The sequence below is a fragment of the Hevea brasiliensis genome, chromosome 2, assembly GCF_030052815.1.
Source record: "Hevea brasiliensis isolate MT/VB/25A 57/8 chromosome 2, ASM3005281v1, whole genome shotgun sequence".
Lineage (NCBI taxonomy): Eukaryota > Viridiplantae > Streptophyta > Magnoliopsida > Malpighiales > Euphorbiaceae > Hevea > Hevea brasiliensis.
In genome coordinates this window covers 97,629,277-97,636,922 of record NC_079494.1, presented here as the reverse complement: position 1 = coordinate 97,636,922, position 7,646 = coordinate 97,629,277, and the positions used below count along the sequence as shown (strand labels likewise).

At 31.9% G+C, this 7,646-nt stretch overlaps 1 pseudogene; it reads left to right on the top strand.

The window, feature by feature from the left end:
• The first annotated feature begins 5,585 nt into the window (after positions 1 to 5,585).
• LOC110665258 (F-box/kelch-repeat protein SKIP20-like) lies at positions 5,586 to 7,404 on the top strand (annotated as a pseudogene).
• The last annotated feature ends 242 nt before the right edge of the window (positions 7,405 to 7,646 follow it).

Genomic DNA, 7,646 nt, shown 5'->3' with positions numbered 1-7,646 from the left:
GTTGCTTTTGCCATGCGTAGGTACTGGAGATATTGAGTGAGACTCCAGCAGACCCCAGACTAGGTGAGAGACAGATCTACTAGAGTCCAGTGTTACCTTACATCTACAGTGCATTGGTAGGACACTAGGCTACATTTTGTATTTTGTGCTTTCATAAGTTTTTGTAATTAGACTTTTATTTTATCATGTATATTTGAAACTTATGTAATTATGTGTTAATGTACTTATCTGTAAATAGTGTTCATAAGGAAAATTTGTGTGTTTATTTATGAATTGAGTATAAGTATAATATGAATTGAATGAATGAAAATTTGAGAATTTGATGAAAATTGTTGAGATTGTGTTGAATATTTGGAGTTGGGGATATGATTGAATATTTGGGAGTGTTTTTCACAGGTACCAAAGAACTGTTTTCTTCATTTTTAGCCGGCACTTTGCCGAATTTTCTATAAAAATTTCAGAACCTTAAATTAATTTATAATTTCAATAAATGATATAAATTTCACTTAGTGGCACAAATAAATAAATTGAGAAATGAGAAATATCAATGAGATAAAATATGGTGCTCTAGCATACTGTGTGACATATCTTACTCTGCTACTCTGTTGATGGGTAAGAGGTGTCACACTCTCAATATCTGGAATTCTTTGATATTGAAAACTATATCATTTTATGAAAATTTAGAGCACAATCAATAAAATTTATGATATAGTTAGTAATAAGTAAGACTATTTTTTTATAAGTTTATGTGTTTAATAAGTTATAATTTTAATTTAAATATTTAATGGTGTAAGATGTATTTTGCCAGCAGAATGTTCTTCTAAGATTATTACTATCTGAATTACATTATATACTTAGCATATTTTATATATATAATATTAAAATTATTTTTTAATTAACTAATTAAATTATTTAATATAAAATAATTACCAACAATTAACATATTATGATTGGAAAAAAAATGAAGGTTTATCCATTTCATCAATTTGAATAGTTAATGTTGCCAACAATCTATTTTATTAATATATTAACTTGAAGTGTTGAATTATTTTCAATTTTATAACTTTTCATATTGTAAAAACTATTTAAAATTTCTTCTGTTTATTTTTCTACAAATTTTATATATCAAAATTTTTGTTTCTATTGATATAAATAAATTTATTATTATCAAAATTTGAAGCATTTCTTTTATTATAAAATATTATTATTTAAAATTTAAAATTCTAATCAAATATTTTAAAATATTAAAGAAAGATAAATTTAACTTTATAATATATAATTAATATTTATTTAATAATACAACCATTAACCTTCATTGAAATTTAAATCTTTAATGATAACCGAATTTGAAAACCTTAATTTTAATTTAACTTTTAGTTGATTAGTTTGAATAGTTATACGCTTAGAATTGTACATGCTAGATAGAAAGGTAAGTGCAATATATATATATATATATATATATATATATATATATATATATATATATATATATATATATAAGTGAAATGCTCATTTCTATTTATCTTTCTTTTCAGATAACAATTAGAAGACTTTTAATTTGGCAAGTTGTGGTGCTTATTTTCTTTTTTTTGGATAGTGAACTTTTAATTAAATAGTTTTTAATATTTATATTAAAAATTCTTAAACTCTCCATAATGCATTAATATAATTATATTTAAGTTGAATGTAACTTTAATACATGGCCTAAACAAGAGCGTGGGCTAGGATAAGTGTTGCGGTCCATGGAAATTCTTTGTAGGTATGGATCTGTTAAATAGAAAATAAATGAGTCAGAGATCCATTGGGTATGGATCCAGTGAGAACCCTCCGACGCTCAAATTCGAATTGATATGAGAGAATGGTGTATTAAATTGATTAGGGAGAAAGAACATACCTCCACAGATGATTTGATTTCTTTATATATGATATAAATAATTGTTGGTTATGATAAGTCAACTATGTAATTATATCGATATTATTAGTTAACATAATTATAGAATAATATTTCTATCTATAGTGCATAATTATAGACATTGTTATATTTAGCAATCCTACGAAGATTGCTTATCTTTAATCAAGATTATTTCCTTTTATTGAGTGGGTTTTAGAGTGTTTGAACTGATTGAACGAATCTAATGGTTGAACCATTAAATATCATTAGGCTCATGGGCTATTGAAAAACTTGAGTCACTAGATTAATTATATATATTTTGAGGAGTTATATCACATACTTATAAAATGAATTTTAATTTCAATCACATCTAAATTTTGCAATATAATAAGTATGTGCTAAATAGAAATGAAAAGCAATGCTAGATCATGAAAATTATAGAAATAAATTTTAAAATAATTTCAGTGTCTCCAATTACCATTCATCTTGAAGACAAGTTTGGACTTTAATTTAATCTAATGGAGTTTATGCTATTGCCCCCAAATAATTCTAAAAATTAACTTTTAGAATCATATAATTTTTTCAAGTCTTATTAAACTAAAATACAATCATAATCTCTATTTGTTTAAAGTCAAGCAATGAATTTAATTTTGATAATAATAGAATTCTGTGTCAAGAAAATTGACTAAAATTCATATAATATTGATTGGAAGCATTGTAGGTAATTTTCAACAAAACACAACAATGACCCAAAATATAAAACTGAAGGTGTAGCGATGGATTTATTAAATGTGACTCTTTTATAGCTATTAGCATAAATCGAGACTGTTTCCTTACCATAGAAATATTGATAATTTTGTAAAATAAAAAAAAATTATTAAATAAGAATTTTTATAAGTTCAAATAATTTGAAAATTCTAAAACTTCACAATGATCTCTCGTCAATTGTTAAACTATCAAAAATACTCCATAACAATTGAAAATATGATTTTTTTTCTTACTTTCAAATCTTTGTAAAATAAAATATGAAAATATATCCTGAAGCACATGAGTTATATATAAGCATGTAATAGCAAAGAAGAAAGAGTGATGCAATGATAAAGCATTTATACTTACTACAAGAAGAATGTCATTGATTGATAGTCAAATAGGATATATAGCCTTTTGGTAAATTTAAAACAAAACTCATATGACTATAAATAAATTTTTTAGATCGTACCTGAGTGAATTTAGAAATTTCTTGAACATGATAAAAATTTTTTTGGCTAGGTTGTTGCAAACCACAAGCCATCCTCTCACTTGGCTCATTTTCCCATTTTTAGTTTAGAATATAAAGAATATAAGCGAGAGACATAGTTTCTTGTGTCGTGTTCCAGAGACAGTGCCGCTGTTACGGTCCATGGAAATTTTTTATGGGTATAGACCTGTAAAATAGAAAATAAATAAGTCAGAAGTCCATCAGGTATGGACCCGATGAGGACCATCCAATGCTTAAGTTAGAGTTAATATGAGAGGATAGTGTATTAGATTGATTATGAAGAAAAAATATACCTCCATAGATGATCTGATCTCTTTATATAAGATATAGACAATGGTTGGTTATGGTAAGTCAACTATGTAATTATATGGATATTATTAGCTAGCATAATTATAGGATTACACTTCTATTTATAATGTATAATTATACACATTGTTATATTTGGCAATCCTACCAAGATTACTTTTCTTTAATTAAAATTTTTTCCTTTTATTGAGTAGTTCTTACATTGGTTAAACTAATTAAATGAATCTCATGGTTGAACCATTAAATATTATTAAGCTCATAAGCAATCCAAAAACCTGAGTTACCGGATTAATTATATATATTTTGAGGAGCTGTATCACTATGTATATATGAATATATGTTTATGAATAACATATCACTCTCAAATATTCTTTAAACTTGAAGGCCTTTATTTTTTTTTTTATCAAAATCAGTTGGTAAATTCCCTGGAAATGTACATTATACATTCCATTTATAATACTATTTATTGAGAAATCGTGGATAAGTTTACAACATGGTTTATATGGATTATCTTAATAAAAATATTTCTATAAGCATTATTTTTGCAGATAAATTTTAAAGGGTGCTTAGTCTATCCACGGTGATAGTTCGTCAAACTAAATAAACTGAGAGTGCTTAGCCCATCCGTGGTGATAATTCATTAGAATAAATAAATTGAGGGTGCTTAGTCCATCCATGGCTATAGTTTGGTAGGTTAAAAAAAATCTAAGGTTGCTTAGCCTATCCACGGTGGTAGTCTACCAGGCTAAAATAAAAGGTGCTTAGTCCATCCACGGTGATCATCCACTAGGCTGAAATAAAAGGTGCTTAGCCCATCCACGATGATAGTTTGCTAGGCTAAAAAATTTAAGGGTGCTCAGTCCATCCACAATGATAGTTTGTAAGGCTAAAACAAAGGTGCTTAGCTCAAAATCTAAGGGTGCTTAGCCTATCAACGATGATAGTCTAGTAGGCTAAAATAAAAGGTGCTTAGTCCATCAACGGTGATCGTCCACTAGGCTGAAATAAAGGGTGCTTAGCCCATCCACGACGATAGTCTGTCGGGCTAAAAAATTTAAGGGTGCTTAGTCTATCCACAGTAATAGCCTGTAAGGCTAAAACAAAGGTGCTTAGCCCATTTATGGTGATAGTATGCCAGGCTAAAGCACAGATGCTTAGCCCATTTACGACGATAGTCTGTCAGGTTAAAACAAAGGTCTTTACCTTGTCTAAAATGATAGCCCATCAAGTAAGCATATTAAAGGTACAAGTCCACCTAAGGAATAGTTTACCAAACTAAGCAAATTGAAGGTGCAAATCCACCTAAGGCGAAAATTCTACCATTATCAAGTTTATCAAGACTATAGTCTGCACTAAAAAAAAAAAAAAAATTAGGGCAATGACCAAAGCTTCGACATGTAAACGAATCTAAGGATTCACACTCAAAGGGGAGGAGGGATTAATGATATAGCTCCTTAAAATATATATAATTAATTCAGTAACTCAGATTTTTAGATAGCCCACGAGTCTAATAATATTTAATGGTTCAACCATGAGATTCGTTCAATTGGTTTAACGACTGTAAGACCCACTCAATAAAAGGAAAGATAAGCAATCTTAGTATGATTGCTAAATATAGCAATGCTTATAATTATGCATTATAAATAGAAATGTAATCTTATAATTATGCTAGTTAATAATATCCATATAATTACATAGTTGACTTACCATAATCAACCATTGTCTATATCCTATATAAAAAGATCAGATCATCGATGAAAGTATGTTCTTTCTCCCTAATCAATCTAATATACTATTCTCTCATATCAGCTATAACTTAAGCATTGGAGGATCTCACCGTGTCCATACCCGGTGGATTTCTAACCCATTTATTTTCTATTTTGTAGGTCCATACCCATAAAAAATTTTCACGGACCGCAATAATAAGTCTCCCTATTATAGTATTGTAGATCTAGGAGCTTGCATAAGGGTGTTAGGCATATATCTATTCTGGCGTAGTCATAGCTGAATCAAGAATTGATGGCTTTATGTGTTGAGGATGGCATTCGATGGGGGTTAAAAATATTATCGATTATGAGTTATGACTTGTGAGCTGACACACAAACCCCAAAGGGAGCAATACTACTTATAGCCAACCCAATGCTTATCCACTCCCCAAGTCATCCCTTTGGATATTTTTCTTTCTTTAATGATTCTGAACTGGTCCTCAGCTCATACCCTGCATTTCTTTAAAGCTCCAACTTCCCTTGCAAATTTCAGTAACATGGACTTTATTACTCTCCAAACTTCTTGCAGTTTTGTGACTTTTTCCTTCCATCTTTGGTTGGTTTTTCAGAGGAAGGGAAAAGGATGGGAGGAGAAGAGAAGATTAATTTCAAGAACTCCCAGATGGTACGTGAATCATATAAAGAAGAAGAGTTGCAGTTGATTCCAGGCCTGCTAGATGAGATAGCTATGGAATGTCTGGTAAGAGTGCCTTATCAGTTCCATTCTAATATGAAATCAGTTTGCCATGCTTGGCAAAACTTGATTTCCCATCCTTCTTTTTATTAAGAAAGGCACAAATCTGGCACTTTAGAGAATCTTGTTTGCCTTGTCCGACCTCTATCACAGTCGGATTCCACTGACTCCCTCAGTAGTGCCACCCCTACTACCACCGTCGCTGCTGCCGTAACTAATAAAGAAGACAAGCAGATCCATAGCCCACCTCTTTTTGGGCTAAGCATCTATAACACGTCCCACGATTCTTGGCAAAGGACAAGGCCTCAGGGTGGAATCCCCATGTTCTGCCAGTGTTTGGCACTTCAGTCATCAGGCAAAGTACTCCTTTTGGGTGGTTGGGATCCCTCCGCTCTAGAACCTGTCCTAGATGTGTACATCATGGATCTCATCGGAGCTGGTGGCTGTAGGTGGAGACGTGGGGCTCCAATGTCTGTTTCTCGCTCTTTCTTCGCCTGTGCTGTGGTTGGACCTTCCAAGGTTTATGTTGCCGGAGGCCACGACGGTCAGAAAAACACATTGCAATCGGCGAAGGTTTATGATGTTGATAAAAATGAATGGCAAAAGCTGCTAGATTTGATTAAAGAGAGGGACGAGTGTCAGGGTTTAGCTTGGGAGGGTGATTCCAGTTTCTAGGTTGTGAGTGGTTATCGCACAGATAGCCAAGGGCAGTTCAGGTCTGATGCTGAATGCTATGACCTAGATGCAGGTCTTGGTCTAAGGTTGATGGTGTTTGGCCCTTTTTAAGCACTAGCCCCAGAGGAGCCACTGCTACAGTTAGTATCAATAGAAATCAATACCAATGGTGGTGTTTCTTAGGAGGCGACCAATAGTAATTACAGCAGCAGCAACAACAAAGAAGTGGTGAAGTGAAGGAAAATGAGAATATGAGATGGGAAATAGTCAATTCACTTCCACTTCCAGAATGTATCATTAGAACAAATCCTTGTGTGATCAGCCTTGGACAAGATGCACAAGGGGTTAAGAGGAACAATAAGAATAATAATAAGCAAAGAGTGTTTGTGGTGAGTGGCAGTGGCAGGAGATCACCATCTTCATCATCGTTGTCATGTAGCCAATGTGATTATAAAGGAGCATTCATCTTGGACAGAGATTGCAATAATGGCAACACCAAGTGGAACCACATCCACACTCCTGCTGGATTTTCTGGGTTTCCATTCTCAGCTTGTAATCTCTCCATCTGAGATTAAGCAACAGAGTAAGGATTTTTATTGCTAGTGTGTTTTAAACATGTACAAATGTGCACATAAAGGCATATGCTTTTATGGGTTTTGGCTCTTGATACTTCTGCTTATTTAATTAGCTTTCAGGAGACCTTTTTGACATCTTTTTATAGTCAGGAGTCTCAACTCTTAAAGCCCAAAGGATATCGTGTGCTACAATGTTTATTTTACTAGGATAATAGACGATGATTAAATAGTTATTTAAATGCTCCAAAGCATTATAAAATACATGTACTTATCATATGATGTGCATTAGATCAGGGAAAATAAGTGGGCATGAGCATGTTGCCTTCCACTCAGAGTGTCCCATTAAATAATTTCTCTCTAAGATCAGAAAGCTTGTGGCTAAACTAAACTTAAACTCAAAAGTGAAAGAGAGGAACCCCAAAAGCTTACTTGTCGATGACACAAATCAAAATGTCATGAATAAGATTTATCTCCCACCAAA